The sequence below is a fragment of the Vidua macroura genome, chromosome 7, assembly GCF_024509145.1.
Source record: "Vidua macroura isolate BioBank_ID:100142 chromosome 7, ASM2450914v1, whole genome shotgun sequence".
NCBI classification, from domain to species: Eukaryota; Metazoa; Chordata; class Aves; order Passeriformes; family Viduidae; genus Vidua; species Vidua macroura.
Window position 1 is genome coordinate 13,573,987 of NC_071577.1, and position 14,790 is coordinate 13,588,776.

The 14,790-nt window shown below is 43.2% G+C and overlaps 1 protein-coding gene across 7 annotated transcripts in view; it reads left to right on the forward strand.

Moving 5' to 3' along the window:
- Positions 1 to 1,570: 1,570 nt before the first annotated feature.
- The window catches only part of SPATS2L (spermatogenesis associated serine rich 2 like), a 76,272-nt gene continuing 63,052 nt past the window's right edge, over positions 1,571 to 14,790 (forward strand). For 2 of the 7 annotated variants that reach the window (XM_053982683.1, XM_053982691.1), the window contains exon 1: positions 1,576 to 1,655. The gene's annotated coding sequence lies outside the window, so the exon portion shown is untranslated. Of the gene's footprint in view, positions 1,656 to 2,160; positions 2,192 to 2,227; positions 2,273 to 14,790 lie in introns of those variants that run through there. The other 5 variants (XM_053982688.1, XM_053982687.1, XM_053982685.1 and 2 more) reach the window with 5 other exon arrangements.

Genomic DNA, 14,790 nt, shown 5'->3' on the forward strand with positions numbered 1-14,790 from the left:
ACATTCTCGACCTGTGGCCTCACAATAACATTGACTATGTAATTCATGCCCAGTTTTCTGCAGCAGGTGGACAAGTGCATTTGACAGACACTCAACAAAGGCACCATGCCTGAACAGAGTAGAACACACCCAGTGAGGTTTCCTGGGGCACCGCTGTCGCAGCGAGCCTTGCACTGTCCCAGGGTGGAGGTTCCCTGCCAGGAGGAAACGCTGCCAGCTCTGCCTGGTTTGCAGGGTGGGTTGGATACGTTCTCCTTACAAATTGCACCTTGATGATTTTCAGTGCAGCAGTTTCAGAATCCTTGGGTGAAAACAGTAAGGCTCGAGTGTTGCCTCCGAACCATGAGGGTGAAAGTTCATTTCCTGGCTGAGGGGAGGGAGTCAAATAGAGGTGTGGTATGACCAAGAAAGTCCCATTTATGCTAGCTGGAAAAGAGATATGCAAACATTTTGAGAGGGAACACCATGGTTTTCCAGTACCTCTGGCAATTATTGCTAACAAAAATGAGAAATTATATGTGTTTGGGTTAAGGAAAATGCTTATGACACTGTGAGATGCCAATGCTGATAGTAAATCTTGTTCGTAGTTGCTTATGGAATTTTGAGGGGGGGGTTGGTTTGGGTTTTTTTGTTGTTGTTGTTTGGTTGATTTTTTGTTCCAAGTGTACGGATGTACCTCTGCATTCTAGTGTTTAAATTTAAGTAGATAGTTACTTATTGCTTCTTTGTGTTAACAATCCTGACTGTATTTTATTTGCACCTTTTAGGTGGCATTTTAAAATACTGTTTACTGAAAAACTTGTGGTAAATTTCTGTATTTTCATTGTTTGCCATTAGTATTCATAGATTTACAGCATCACAGAATGGGTAAGGTTGGAAGAGATCACCGTGGGTCATCTGGGCCAAACTCCCTGCTCAAGCAGGGCTATCCCAGAGCACAAGGCACAGGATTGTGTTCAGATGGTTCTTGAGTTATCTCCCGAGAGAGAAATTCTACAGCCTCTGGGCAACTGGTTCCCATGCATGGTCACTGTACTTCTCACGTTCAGGTGGAACTTCCTGTGCATCATTTCTTCTCGGTGCCTCTTGTGCTCAACATCACCGAGAAGAGCCTGATCCATCCTCATAGCACACACCTCCCTCCCCCTTTAAATATTTATACACATTATGAAGTCCCCTCTCGGTCATCTCTTCTCGAGGCTGAAATTCATCTGGCCGTGACTGATGTCGCCTGTTTACTTTCACTTACGGAGAAGTTCGTGAATAGTTCCTTACATGAGGCCCAGCGGTGTCCTTGCGCGTCGTGGGTGTTTTGTTTGTGCGTGGCAAGCGGGGTACACGTAAATCATGTGCCCGCGGCCGAAGCCAACGCCTGGGGCCGGGGAGCTGCTCTCCGCCCCTCACAACTCCCCCGGCCCGACACGCAGAGAGCCCAGCACGCGTGCAGCGCTACGGGGGCGACGCCTCCGGCGGCCTCGCCCGGGCCCGTCCCGCCGCTCCCGCCCGGCGGCGCCCGGCCCCGAGCCCAGGCCGGGGCGGGCCGGGGGCGGTGCTGGCGCGCGGGGCGGGGCGCGAGGCGTGTCCGCGGGAGGGCGGCGGTGCCACGGCCGCCACCGGCCCCAGCCCCTCCTCGGCCTCCGCCGCGGCCGCACCAGGTAAGCGCCGCCGTCGCCTCCCCTCCCCTCAGCAGCACCTGCGCGGGGCGGCGGGGGGCCGCCGGGAGTTTCGTGCCCAGGGGTGCCGGGGAAGGAGGGGTGCGGCTGCCGCGGTGCCCCACCCGTTGCTCTATCGCCTCGGAACCCGGCGCCGAGCCCCGGCTGCGGGTGGGCCCCTCCTGGCGGCACGGGGACCGCAGCCAGGCCGGCCTCGTTCCCTGGACCCCGCCTGGCGTGCGCCGGGACCCGCTCCGCCAGCGCCCGGGAGCCGCTCGCCGCCGCTCCCCCTCGGCCGCCGCTCCGCCTGCCATCGGCGCCTCCGGAGCCGAAGCGGGGCTGGGCTGGGCTGGGCTGCTCAAGGCTATTCGGTAACAGCCTCGGCCATAAATGATTAACTGCGCGCCCGGGGAGCCGGGTGTCGCCGAGCGTGGCCGCCCGTGCCCGGCGCGCTGAGCCAGCGAGCGTTCGGTCCCGAACCGCCGCCGGGGGCTCCGGCAGGGCTGTGAACGCTGCTGCCAGCGCTGCCACACCGCAAGGTAGGCACGGAGCTTGCTGTGCCTCAGCTGCTGTTTCGGCGTAAATCCACCCATTTGCCGTTCTTTTTTATCTCTGCCAAGGTAAAAGACCGCCAAGATTATAGGGGTTTTTTTGTAACTGATTTTGTGTTTAGTTTAGGATTTGTTGGGTTTTTTAAAGTCTTTGTTGTCTTTTTTACTATGCATAAAAAAATTCGTAGGTATGGAATTCGTTGATAAGCAGTGGCAGCTGGCAGTACTCTTATTCTCTATCAGAATGCAATGCCTCCTTTGTTGCGCTGTAAATTAATAGTGTAAGCTCCTTCCCCACCCTCAGCCTCATCACTTGGAGATGTGAATCGCTTGTACTACCAGATTTGTTTTCTTTTGGAGAACTAAGAGGCACCACAGAAAATCCATCTGTTTCATTCCAGGTCACATTCCACTGGATTGATTTGGTTGATTTCAGCTTGAAAATGTGCTTCAAGGCAACTAATGATCTTCTGTGGGGATTTTTTTTTTTTTAATTAACCTTTAAATTTGAATTACCAGTGTACGCAAGAGGCATTTTTCTTCTGTTTCTTTGAGCTCTTGATGCAGTTATAAAGTATTTTCCAAAACATGGTGATTCAAGAAGGTAAACGAAAAACTTCCTACACAGAAAGTGGAAAAGGCTGCTGCATGTAGCATGTCAGGTTAACTAGGAATGTATTTGCACTGTCCATGAAAGAAATCCTGGATGGCAACCTGTTGAATGCCACTAACTAGAATCTTCAAGCTGCTGTGAGCAGGACACTGTGCCCTTGCCACAATTGTTTCTGTGAATGCGGTCAAACTGTGCAAATGCAGAATGATTTCCAGGTCAGAACAGGTTGATGAATTTAGTGAGGCGCCATCACAAACTGCTGGAGCCGAACACTGGTGCTAGGCTGTGAGTGTTCTCCCACTAATTGTGCTAGGGAAGTGGAAGGAGTTTGGCCCTTTGAGAACAGCAGGATCTGTTAAATGTAATGATACGCTAATCAAGATAAGGCTTGTACTGTGTCAGGTGCTGTATAACTGTAAGGAGGTAAGGTCACAGCTCTGGGAAATTTACTGCATAAAAAAGTGCTACAATTAAGATGAATTAAACTAAGTACCCTTCTAAATGTCCTCAGGGTTATCCTTAAGTGAAGGGTCTGTTTCCACAGACCCTTATACCCAGGCAGATGCCTGAGAAGAAATGTGCTTGAGAATTATTGTTATGTCTGACATAGAGTAAAAGCCTAAAACTGAACACAAACATCTTTCTGTGTTGAGAGCGGTTTGGTTCTGAATGTAGATCTGTTATTCTTATCTAGTCCTTCTTGCTCAAAGAAACGGAACCGAGGCTATGTTGGGACACCTTCCTGCTGTTTCCCAAATTTTAAGGAAATGCTTGTCTGGAGCTGAAATTGATTCAGGCCTGTTTTTAGGAGAAAGTACAAAGTTTCCAGTGGCCTGCAATGTGTTTTATATTTTCTTCAAGTTTTTCCTCTAGCAATCATGGAAGTACCAAACCTGTGCCTGTCAGCAGTTGTAGGCAGCCTGTATTTTACATTAATTCTCACAAATTGTTATGTTTATGTACTTTTTTACCCACACACATGGCCTCTGTTGTCATTTTAAGGGACTGTGTTTCCTGGTGTGTTTTCAGAGGCCACATCTTAGACGTCTTTAGACACTGTTAGCAATGTTAGTCATGCAGAATAGAAAAAACCCCACCTCAGTCATGTTCTCAAAACAATCTGCTGTGGTGCTTTACAAATCTAAAGGAAAGGTCAAACTCCATTTTTCACTGTGCACTGGAGGATAAAAGTAAAACTGTGTAATGACTTGGAGCAGAACACCAAAGGGCAGTGAGACTTTGCACGAAGATCTAGGGAAGAAAAATAAGTTAACTGTTAATTGTAGTTGATTTGTAGCTAATATCAAGGATTTTATTGTCCGTGTTGCTCTTCAGAAATATGGTTCCTGTGTGGTTTTACTCTCTACTCTATGTTTTTATGCACTGTTCTAATGCTTCAGTTTTTCTGTTCCTCCTGCCTTCCTTCCTCAGATACAGTCACCAGCTTTCTCACAGTTTTCTTCTTCTAGTATAAAAAGAAACAGTAGTGAAGCACCTTTATTTTAGCCTGGACGCCTTCTCCTGTTAAAAGTTGTTTGAAAGTAGTGCTCCTTATCATTACTAAATCAAAGAATTTGGAAGCTGAACTTCACTGAGATTAACAGGGGGCTTTGCACTTCACACCTCTGTGCCCTGTGGGTTTTTGAGCCGCCTTGAGCTTCAAGATGTGTGGCATTGTTTAGCCTCTACTTTGCATTGGTAAGAGTCTCTTTACAGTCCTCAGAATGGTAAGCTCTTGTTTTGGAGAGCATGAGATGAGGGGGTGTGTAGTTACCTTGGGGGTGCATTTATCATGGCAGAACTTTTACTTCCCATGTATATATGGGAGTGGCTTCATACCTGCTTCCTACAGCAAAAATTTTGGCCCTTGTGCGGTCTTGTAACATGCCAAGGACCAGCTCCTTGCTTAATGTAATTTGATAAGGTGGTCAGAAGAACTAAATGTAACTGGCACCTTGACCAGTGGTGTGTGCAAAATACATTGTTTGGTTTCGGTGCCATTGTGGGAACACAGGGAATATAAATTTTGGGATATGGCAAGGAGCTGGGCAGTGAAAACTGACACTTTTTGACTGTTTAGTTTCATGGTATGTGGGTGGAACATACAGGGAAGAGGGCAAGTCTGTCAGCTGTAACTCTTGTTTTTGAATGGAAATTTAGTAATTCCCTAGTTCTGGGTATGGGTTAGAAAAAAAATCTATTTTAGGTTATTAGCTTCCGCTGTCAGTCCTGCTGAAAGTTTGTGCATGTGAAGCTTGTTTAGAAACTGTAATGAAATAATGTGTACAAGTCCCATTTTGAATATGTGTGTACCTTTGAGTGTAAAATCTGGGAACTGAAGTGTCATTGGGGTAGGCAGAGAAGTAAAACATTTTTTTCTTCTGGGAAGTTGTCAGCACATGTAATTAACTTTTTTTTTGTGGGGGGGACTTCAGAAACAGACTTCAAAATTAGAGTCTGATGCTGGTTTCTCAGTATAAAATAAGTGTTTTTCTTGAATTGGCCATATTATACTTTATGGGCAAAGCCAAATTTGCTCAATTACTAAAGTGATTATTAAGCAACAGTGACAATGGTTTCACTTATTATCCCAGTATAATTACACTTTTACTAGATATACCAGAAAAAGCTCCTGATGATTTTCTGTTTATACAATACTGCTGCAGACCCTAATTAGGGTTTGGGAATAAAATCAAAACTCTGCAAGTGTTTTAAGCTTCTCTTGTAAAACAACAATAATATAGAATGCCAGCCCATCTTTTTATAATACAAAAGAGACTAAAAATATGCTCTGCATGTACATAGTAGGAAAAGATTGTGGCACAACATTTTCAAAGCTTGTTCTTTTTCTTTAACTGAAGCTCTGCAGTTTCTTCAAAAGCCATGAGTTACAAATGAATCTGCAATACTTTGTGACTCCTTGTCCTTTCCTTCAGACAAAAGGCCCTTTCAAACCATTGTAGAACAGTCACTGATTTTCATGTGGTCATTCAAGAAAAGGATAGCGATTGGCCTTCATAATAGGCCTTTCAGTACTCTCTCAAGTAGTTTGCTGGCTGAAAAAAATGCCTATGGCAGTGTACTGTGTCCAGTGTTTAAATTAATGATGAATCTAATCTCCTGAGTGTTGGAAAGGTAAGAGTTCAAATGGCAAAGAAGCCTCACCTGTTTGTGAATACCGGTGTGCTGTTAGTCAGAGTTTGGCGCAGATTTTGGCCTGTGTGAACTGCTGCAGTTTTATTTGATTTTCTTTGATGAAGGTCTGTTTTATTTTATTTTTTTTAAGTGGTAACTTAAGCCTGGTGTTGCCATGAGCTGTGTTTCTGAGAGGGTTGATGCTGTTTTATGTCCTGGGTGGAGTTGAGCAATGCTTTCTGTTTGTGCTATGCCTAGCCAAGCGAACTGTGAGTATGATTTCTTGGACGGTGACTATTCTTGAAGGTTGTAGGTGTGTTTTGAGTTGACATTCAAGGAGCTGCTGCCACTGTTGTGTTGACAGCTCAGTCTCACGGAGTTATCTTTCTATGCTGGTAAAGTCAACCTGCCTGGCAGCATTTCAAAATAAACACATTTGGGGTAGGTAGACTGGTGTTTGTTGGCCCAAACTTGTGTAAAATATGTGCAAGAATTTATAGTGCTTGACTGAGCCTTACCTGGAACACCACCAAAAGATACAGTGTTGGTGAGACATTTCCAAATGAGGATAGCTCTTCAGGATCCTGGCTAATTTTGTTCGAAATGTGTGCAGTACTTGCCCTGAAGGTTCAACCCTAGAGTTCTGCCTGAATGGTAACTGTGACACCTGGCTTTCATTGCTGCAGAAGAGTGGTTCATAGTGGCAGATCAAGACTTGAGACTTGCTTATCAGTTAGGTGCAACTGCCACCAAAGAGTATTTGGGCTCTGGATGACTTGAAGCTCAAGCACGTACTCAAATTATTGTTTCAGACTAAATTACTTAGTAATACATAAAACCAGCAGTGTCCTACACACATCCAGTTTGTGGCTTCCTCTTCTGCACTACACTTAAGTTATTCCTTTTTAGTATCTAAATTACAGTGCTGTGTATGATTCTCTGTGTAAAATTAAATGCAATAAAACCATTGCACAGCAGTTTGGGTGTGGTGGCACTTCTCAGTTGGAATGTGTTCAGAAGCTGTGGTTTATGGTAGCAGTGGAAAATCTACAAGTCCCAAAATGTCATCACTATGGGACTTCTCCTTTCTGTGTTGCTGAGGGAATAACTATCTTATGCAGTGATACTAGCCTGTGTAGAATTTGATTTAGTGATCTTTAGGACACGATCTGAATGAAAGGGTGCTTTTTCTGTGTTTCTGTTTTCCATTAATAACTAAGTTTTGGCTAGAAATTGTTTTGAATTGTCTGGTTTGTTCAGGTGCTGTCATGACATTGTGCTTTGGTGTTAGAATTGGAGCTTGTGGTCCTTGTGCTGGGTATGTTGGAGTGAGGGATGGTGTGGAGATAGACTGCACAGCTCTAAGGTGCAGACAAATCATTAGTTCCCACAGCTGCTGAGGTCTCTCATGTGCTGCACACATTTTGTTACTCGAATGAAAGAAGGAAACCTACTTCTTGTTAAAATTCTTGAGGGTTTCTTCCTCTACAATAACCAAATTATGTTGTATACAGACACAGTGGAAGCCAGAAGGGACTAGATAATTCATCTGGCCAGCAGAAAGGCAGCCAAGTCTGAAATGTAAGGAAAGAGCAGGAGAAAAGAGTCAAAAGATCAGATGTGTGCTGTCAGGTGCACAGAGCTCTAGTGCAGGTGGGGCAAGAGGTGCCCTGGAGAGATCTGAAGTGTGAGGCAAAGAAAGAGCAGCTGCTATGTAAGAAAAGTGCCTGTAGGCTTGGAAGAGAGCAGAAAGTGATGGTTGGAGGAAGCTCTGGTGGGGAGGAAGATTGGGCTTTTTGAAACAAGATTATCCAAATTGTGTACTATTGAGTCTGCATCACAGCATGGCTGGTAGCCTCACAAATTTTTCCTGTTCTGAAAGACACAAGCCCTTCATGTCTGAAACGGGTGCAGTCTACATCTCTGTAGCTGAGTTTCTGGGGAAGAGATATTTCAAACTAAGGTCCTGTCAGACTTCTACATGTATTGGCAGTTTTGCAGCACTTTGATGTGAGTAGGAGTTTGGTTCTATGTCCTTAGCCAAGAATATGACATGAGAGCCAGCCATGGAGCGGGCTGCAGCAGTTCCACTGAGTGCTCAGTCCTGAAACTTGTGACTGTTCTGTGAGAGGGTTCAGAGTCCACAGGATGTTTCAGGATGAAAGGTGCTCTATAATGGGAAGTGTTGTACTTTATTTTGCAGTAAAGTGAATAAGCCTACAAAACTAAGGAAGTTCTGAACAACGCAAGGATGTGGATGCCATCCCTGGAAGTATTCAAGACCAGTTTGAGTGAGGCTCTGGGCAACCTGACGTAGTGATTGCCCTGTGGCTTGGGGGCTGAAACTATGTGATCTTTCAGGTCCTTTCTATCCCAAACCATTCTGGGATTCCATGATTTGGCAGTATGGGAAGTCACTCTGCTGTTGCATAACCTGGCAAGGGATGGTCATGTATGTAAATTCATCCATTGCACTGCCATGAGTACAATGAGGATTGCAATGAGGAGATGACTGAAAGGGGACCTTGTCAATGTGTTTAAATATCTAAAGGGAGAGTCCCAAGAGGACGGAACAGGCTCTTCTTGGTGATGCCAAGTGATAGGACAGGAGGCAATGGGCAGAAACTGATGCATGGGAAGTTCCACCTGAGCATGAAGAAGAACTTTACTGTGCAGTGACTGAGCACTGGAACAGACTGCCCACAGAGGATGCGGAGTCTGTTTCACTGGAGATATTCAAGAACCATCTAGACCTTACTGTGCAGTGTGCTCTAGGATGGCCCTGCTTGAAAAGGGAAGTTGGAGCAGATGACCCACTCTGGTCCCTTCTGACCCAAGCCATTCTGTGATCTCTTGACGAAGAATAATGGGTTTCTGTTTTCTTTGGCTCTGGGATAAAGGTTGACATACTGGCATTTCAACACCTGATTCCCCACTCTGAAGTTAACCTAAGTATACAACCATGATTATTTTGTGCATTATCTTACAGATGAGGAAATGTTAGAAAAATTTAATTGCTGTCCCAGTGTTGGATTTCCAGAGATGTTGAATGCAGGAAGCTGTTATTGCAGTTGTGTACAGTCAGGTCCTCTAAACATCAGCTGTAAATGAGTGATGGTGCCTTCCAGAGCTTTTTGGTGAGAACTGCTAAAAAGCAAAACATGATTTCTTAAGCTGTAACAAGGGATTTTTTAAAGAGGGATCATCTTGTAGATGCTTGTAAATCATCTTGTAGATTATCTTATAGATCTTATAGTTGCAAGATCTATAAAACTGCAAAAGAGTTAGTCATTAGCATTGTTGTCTCATATCAAAAGAATGCAGCAATGTAAACTCATTAGTTAAACTTGAATAGCACACTTTCAAGCTACTGTTCACTATTTTAAGTGAATAATATATTCTTCCATCTAAAGAGCTGCTTAGCCTCATATTAGAGATTTCTGTGAATTGAGAAAGAAAAACCTCAGGATTGCTGTTACTGATGACGAAAACCAGACATTTTGTACCATGGTATGGTACTTGTTCTGGGCTGAACTTGACCTACCAGGCTGTGCATCCTCACTGAGCTGGCTGTGAAGTCAGAGCCCAGCTCTGCAGAAATGGTTCAATAGAGGGGAATGGTCAAACATGTGATAGCAAAGGCTGTTTTTCTGCAGTGCCAAAAGACCTGGGCAAGGACAGCTCATTTTGAAATGTCAGTCTGTAAGGTCAGAGTGTGGTGAGGGTGCTTCCCCACGTGTATGGGAGCAAGGCTCCTGCAGAGCTGCATTCCTTCTCCAGGCCTCTGGCCAGCATGGAGAACTGCTGGAGCTGCCGCCAGCTGGCAGCTGGGCTGCTTTGCAAGGGCTGTTGCTGAGTGTGCTGGTTTTATTGGATTTTGTCTTTAAACGAATTTGGTACTAGACTCCATAAAAGGCTTTGCTTTGTGCTGGTTTGGGATTTTTTGTGGAAGGGACCTCAGGAACTCTTATGTGCTACATTTTTGGATGTTTTTGGTTTCCAGTAGTGATCACATTCATTCCTTTGGGAAGGAATCTGCTGTTAATTGAAATGGAAAATACAGCAGATGGACTCCTTAAGAGACAGGCCATAAATCATTAACTGTCTGTGTTAATACAAAGCTAGAAAGGTATCTGTTCATGGATTATATTTTAACGCCTCCTACCTCCAAAAAACAATGACAGAAAGTTCCACCTTAATATAAGGAAGAACTTCTTAACTGTAGGAGTGGCTGTGCACTGGAACAAGTTTCCCAGAGTGGTAGTCAATATACCTGGAGATATTCAGGAGCTGTGTGGATGCAGCCCTGTACAACGGGCTCTGGGATGACCCTGCCTGAGCAAGGATGTTGGTCCAGATAACCTACTGCTGTCCCACCAAACCTTACCCAATCTGTGACTCTGTGGAAAGATATAATCATCTCACTCTTATTTTGAAATTTGATGATTCTGCTTTTAATCCTCAGCTTTTACAGTGTGCTGTATTCCTCAACGTACACCAGGAGTTGCTTGTCTGGCTTCTCAAGTTCATTGACTTTGGTAATTCACTAGAAGAAATGTACTTAAGATGGCTGAGAAAATTTTAATATTTAATATATTGGTGGTCAAGGTGAACACCAGGTGGTCAGGCAGTGTGTGTGTTTGAAATCTGCAGCTATGGATGTTGGGGGATTTGCTTACATGTGAAAGCTTCAGTTGTTCATACTGAGGACCAGAGTTATGGGTGATGTTGAGCAGAGCCCCCACCTTGCAAGTCCATCTGTGAAAGCCAGGAGACCTTGGAAACAAGAAATATAGGTTGTAGTTACTCTGTGCCACGCCCCTCTACTGAAGTGGTAAATATCTTAGGAAATAAAATGGAAAAATAAATAACATCAACGTACTATAACTTTGCAAAGCTAAAACATACCAAAGGCTGATAATTTGCTAAGCAGAGGTTGGACTAGAGATGGTAGCTTGACCACGTGTTGTGCATGTAATGCTTTTCATGCAACTTTCTGTCATTAAATGGGATGTTATTTTTTTTAGTGGACCATAAATTATTCAGACCATGCCTGTGGGCAAGTGGTTATTACTGGAATAAACTTTACTCTTGGTATCTCAAAGGTACTTGGAGCAGAGGTGCCAAGTCATAGATCAGTTATTGAGTCTCAATGTCAGCAGTAAATGCATGTTTGTTCCTAGGAAAGTAAATGCAGACATGAATTCAGAGTAAATGATTATACAGAAGATGCTATGCCAATAAACTGAGGCAGACTCCAGTTTTCTTTAACAAAGGGTTTATCTGAGTTCTCTGAAGATGTCCCAGATTTGCAGCAGCACTTAATTTCTTTTATCCAAACTTACTAGCAGAATAGAAAAACACACTGTATTTTTACTTTATTTTACCCATGTTCCTTCATAAAATGCTGAAACAAGCATTTCAGCTGAAGCGCAGGCTGAAATAATTTAAATCATCAGTGAAATAGTCTAAGTTCCGGCGTGAGAAACTTGCTTAAAAACTTTGGGTGTTATTTTGTTATTTGTGTGTCATTCCCATGAAAAGACTGCTTTGATGACCAAATTACTGCTTCATGGAAACCTTCTGTCTCAAGGCTGTGTTTTCCCTTGTGATGTGAAATACCACATGGGAATGAGATCTCATTTACACTCATGGCTGAGTCTGACCAAGATCCCCTGGGTAATTTTGCTTCTTCTTCCTATTAAATCTTCAGAAGTGGCTAGAGTTATATTTACGTTTGTAAATTGATTTCATCCTGCATTTTTGTTCATTATGATCCCACTCTTAGAATCTGAATGTACAAGAGTATTTCTCCATTCTACGTGGAGAAGGATTGGAGTTCTATATAAGAAGGAATATGTTTAACCTCTGTATTGTACAAATATTCTTTGTGGTTGTGGTTCAGCTCTTGTAGGACCGTCAGGAAGGAGAGAAGTGTGAAACTGCTTAGGTGATGGCAGTCTGGGTGTTCTTAACCCTCCTCCTGTCCACACACCAAGGCAATGACAATGGAGTGAAGTGGAATTGGACTTGAGGATCCATTGCTGCTGCCATGGTGGGCCCTGACATCATGCTTTCTTTCTGAGCAGGATGCAGTACCTCCTCCAATGGGTGATGCAGTGTACATCCCTCTGCTGGGCTACCTCCCAGTAAGATTCCAGGAGGTACTCTGTTCTTTGAACCTCCCCGCTTACCCCGTTACAAAGGCACACTCAACACATGATGTTGTGTTGGCAAACAGTTCTACTTTTCAGTCGTGGTGTGATGTTTTTTCAGAAGCCCAGCAATGGTGGCAGTAGACCCAGTTCCCTGAAGGCCCCTTATGTCTGTGTCCAATTGTAGCTTTCAGGGGGCATCTTTAGTTTCTACTTGGGGCTTTTTGGTGATTTTAATACTTACTTATTGTAACCTTCGATATTGGGTACTGCACAATAAAACCAAGTATCAGCTGAATGTCAGTATGAGGAAAAGTTGAAACCTGTTCCACAGAGTTGAACTTTTTAATGCACTCTGTGACTCCCAAAACCTGCATACTATGTGTCTTAAGCACATGTCTGCTATAGCTGGGCTGTCTTGCTTTTGGTACTGATCTCACTGTCTTACCTGTGAGACTAAGGTGCTGTCTGCTGAATGGCAGCATAAACTCAGTATCCTCAGTCTTGATGGATCCACCACACATTGGTTGTGTGCAGGAGTCACCCTTTGTCTCCTAAAATAACCCCTCATTCACTTTAAAGCATATGCACTCAGACATTATTTTCTCTGCCTCTTCTTATTTGAATAAGCAAATAATTTAAACTTTTTAAAAAGCATCACTTGCATACTTTTCTTTCTCAGAATATGATTATGTCTTGAAATGTTTGTACAAAAATATATAGATTGACTTTGTTATTAATAAAATGCCTACTTTTGTTTTGGAGCAGTTTAAAAAATTGTTTTATAAAATGCTGAATACAAACCATTTGACAGGGTGAGGGCACAGCTGATTTTGCTGGTATGCAAAATAAGAAGTACTGTTTCCTTCAGAAGCTTCTCTTCTTCTGTTGGGAGGCTGAAGACTGATTACATGGAGGATGTGCCAGTTTGAAAATAGTGCTGATTGCGCTTGCATGGAAAATGAGTTACTTCAGCTGTTGTTCATTGCAGAAGCTGTAAAATGCTTGATTCTTCTGATGTGCTTTTCTGGCCAGAAAATAACATTGTGGATTTATTTTTCAATTTAGTTGCATTTTTATCATCAACATTTAGTTTTAAGGTTGTGTTCTGTGTAAATGAACATACTCAAATGTACATGGATCCACAGTGATATTTCTAATAAATCCATGGATGTTATTTTTAATTTCTTGGCAATTATGCTGTCTGAGACCCATTATTTTTGAGTTGCCAAGCCTTGGTAAAGGGAAGCTCTCCTGACAGACTGACCTTGCTAAAGTGGCAAGTAAAACTCACAGTGGACTTCCAAGTGGCAGCAAAATTAATTTCACAGGGAGGCAGTTTTCACACTGAGGCATGGAGAGTCCACAGATTGTACAGAATATTTTCCTCACTCTTCTTAGAATCTTGTGGCCCCTAGAGTATACAGAAATGGAGATCCCGTAGCTCCTCTAGGCACTGAACACATCCTGGCTCATCAGGGTATCAGCAGTTGTCTTAACTAGGGCTTTCCAGGTTTGTGGTGTTGCTTGGTTACCATAATTCCCATAAATCTCAAATAAAGAAAGTAAAGCTAAAGTAAAAAAAAATCCACCTGGTTTCTATTCATGGGCTAGGCTACTGTACAGTTGCAAGCAAAACAGAATTATAAAGCCAGAATTATAAAGGTTCTGTAATGGTCATTTTTTTTCCTCAGGTATTCTACTTGGCTACTCCCAAAGGCATCCTGTTTTAAATATGTTTTATATTGGATAACTTCTAGGATTCAGCACAAACTCATCAAGTTCAGAAGCTGGAATCTTGAGAAATTATGGCTTGTGTCATCAGCCAGTCTTGGTAACTCCAGCTGAGATGGCTTTTCAGGTTGCCTTTATGTGCATCCTTAGATCAGGGCAGGGAAGAGCATGCAAATCTTAGCTTGGAATATGTTAGGGAGTATTTTCTTTAGTAATGATGATAATGAACTATCAGAACCATTTGGCTAAGGATGTCATGTCATTTTTTTTAATATTTCCAAACGTAGCTTCAGAAGTCCTCACCTGCCCTTAAGGGGTAATAATTTTGGTGTGTGGGCTCATGTGTTTCAGGGAAAATTCTCATCTTAATTTCAGTTAGCTGATCTTGACAAAGTGCACAGGCACTCTGAGAACTTGATTATACCATATATGTCAAAGTAGCCATTCTGTTGCGATCCCTGCTCCACCAAAGAGTTCTGCAAAATGGAAAGGTATCCTTTTTTATCACTTCCAGGCTGAGATAGATAACTCTTAAGACAGTCATTCTATTGCTGTGTAACAAATGAGTTTAATTTGCTTTTCATGAAATTAACTCCCAAAATAAGGCATTTTTGGGAAATTGTGTGTGAGTTTCTTGGTGAAGAGAGCTTTCCATGAATCTGCTAGGGTCATAGACAGTGTACCTGGTTATGGTACAGTTGGTTATAGAAACCCTCTTCTGAGAGTGGAGTAAACTAAAATAAATTGAGGTATCTGTGAGTCAGACAGAGATTGAGGAAAGATAAACAACATCCAAATAAAATACTCCCAGCTGTGGAAAAAAACTATCCCCATCTATCAGAAGTATGGTATATATTTGAAGCAGACAGCAGTTCATGTAGGAAGTAGAACTTGTAAGTATTGCCCTATGTTCATTGTCTGAGAACTTGTGCTTCACTGGTGCCCACAAC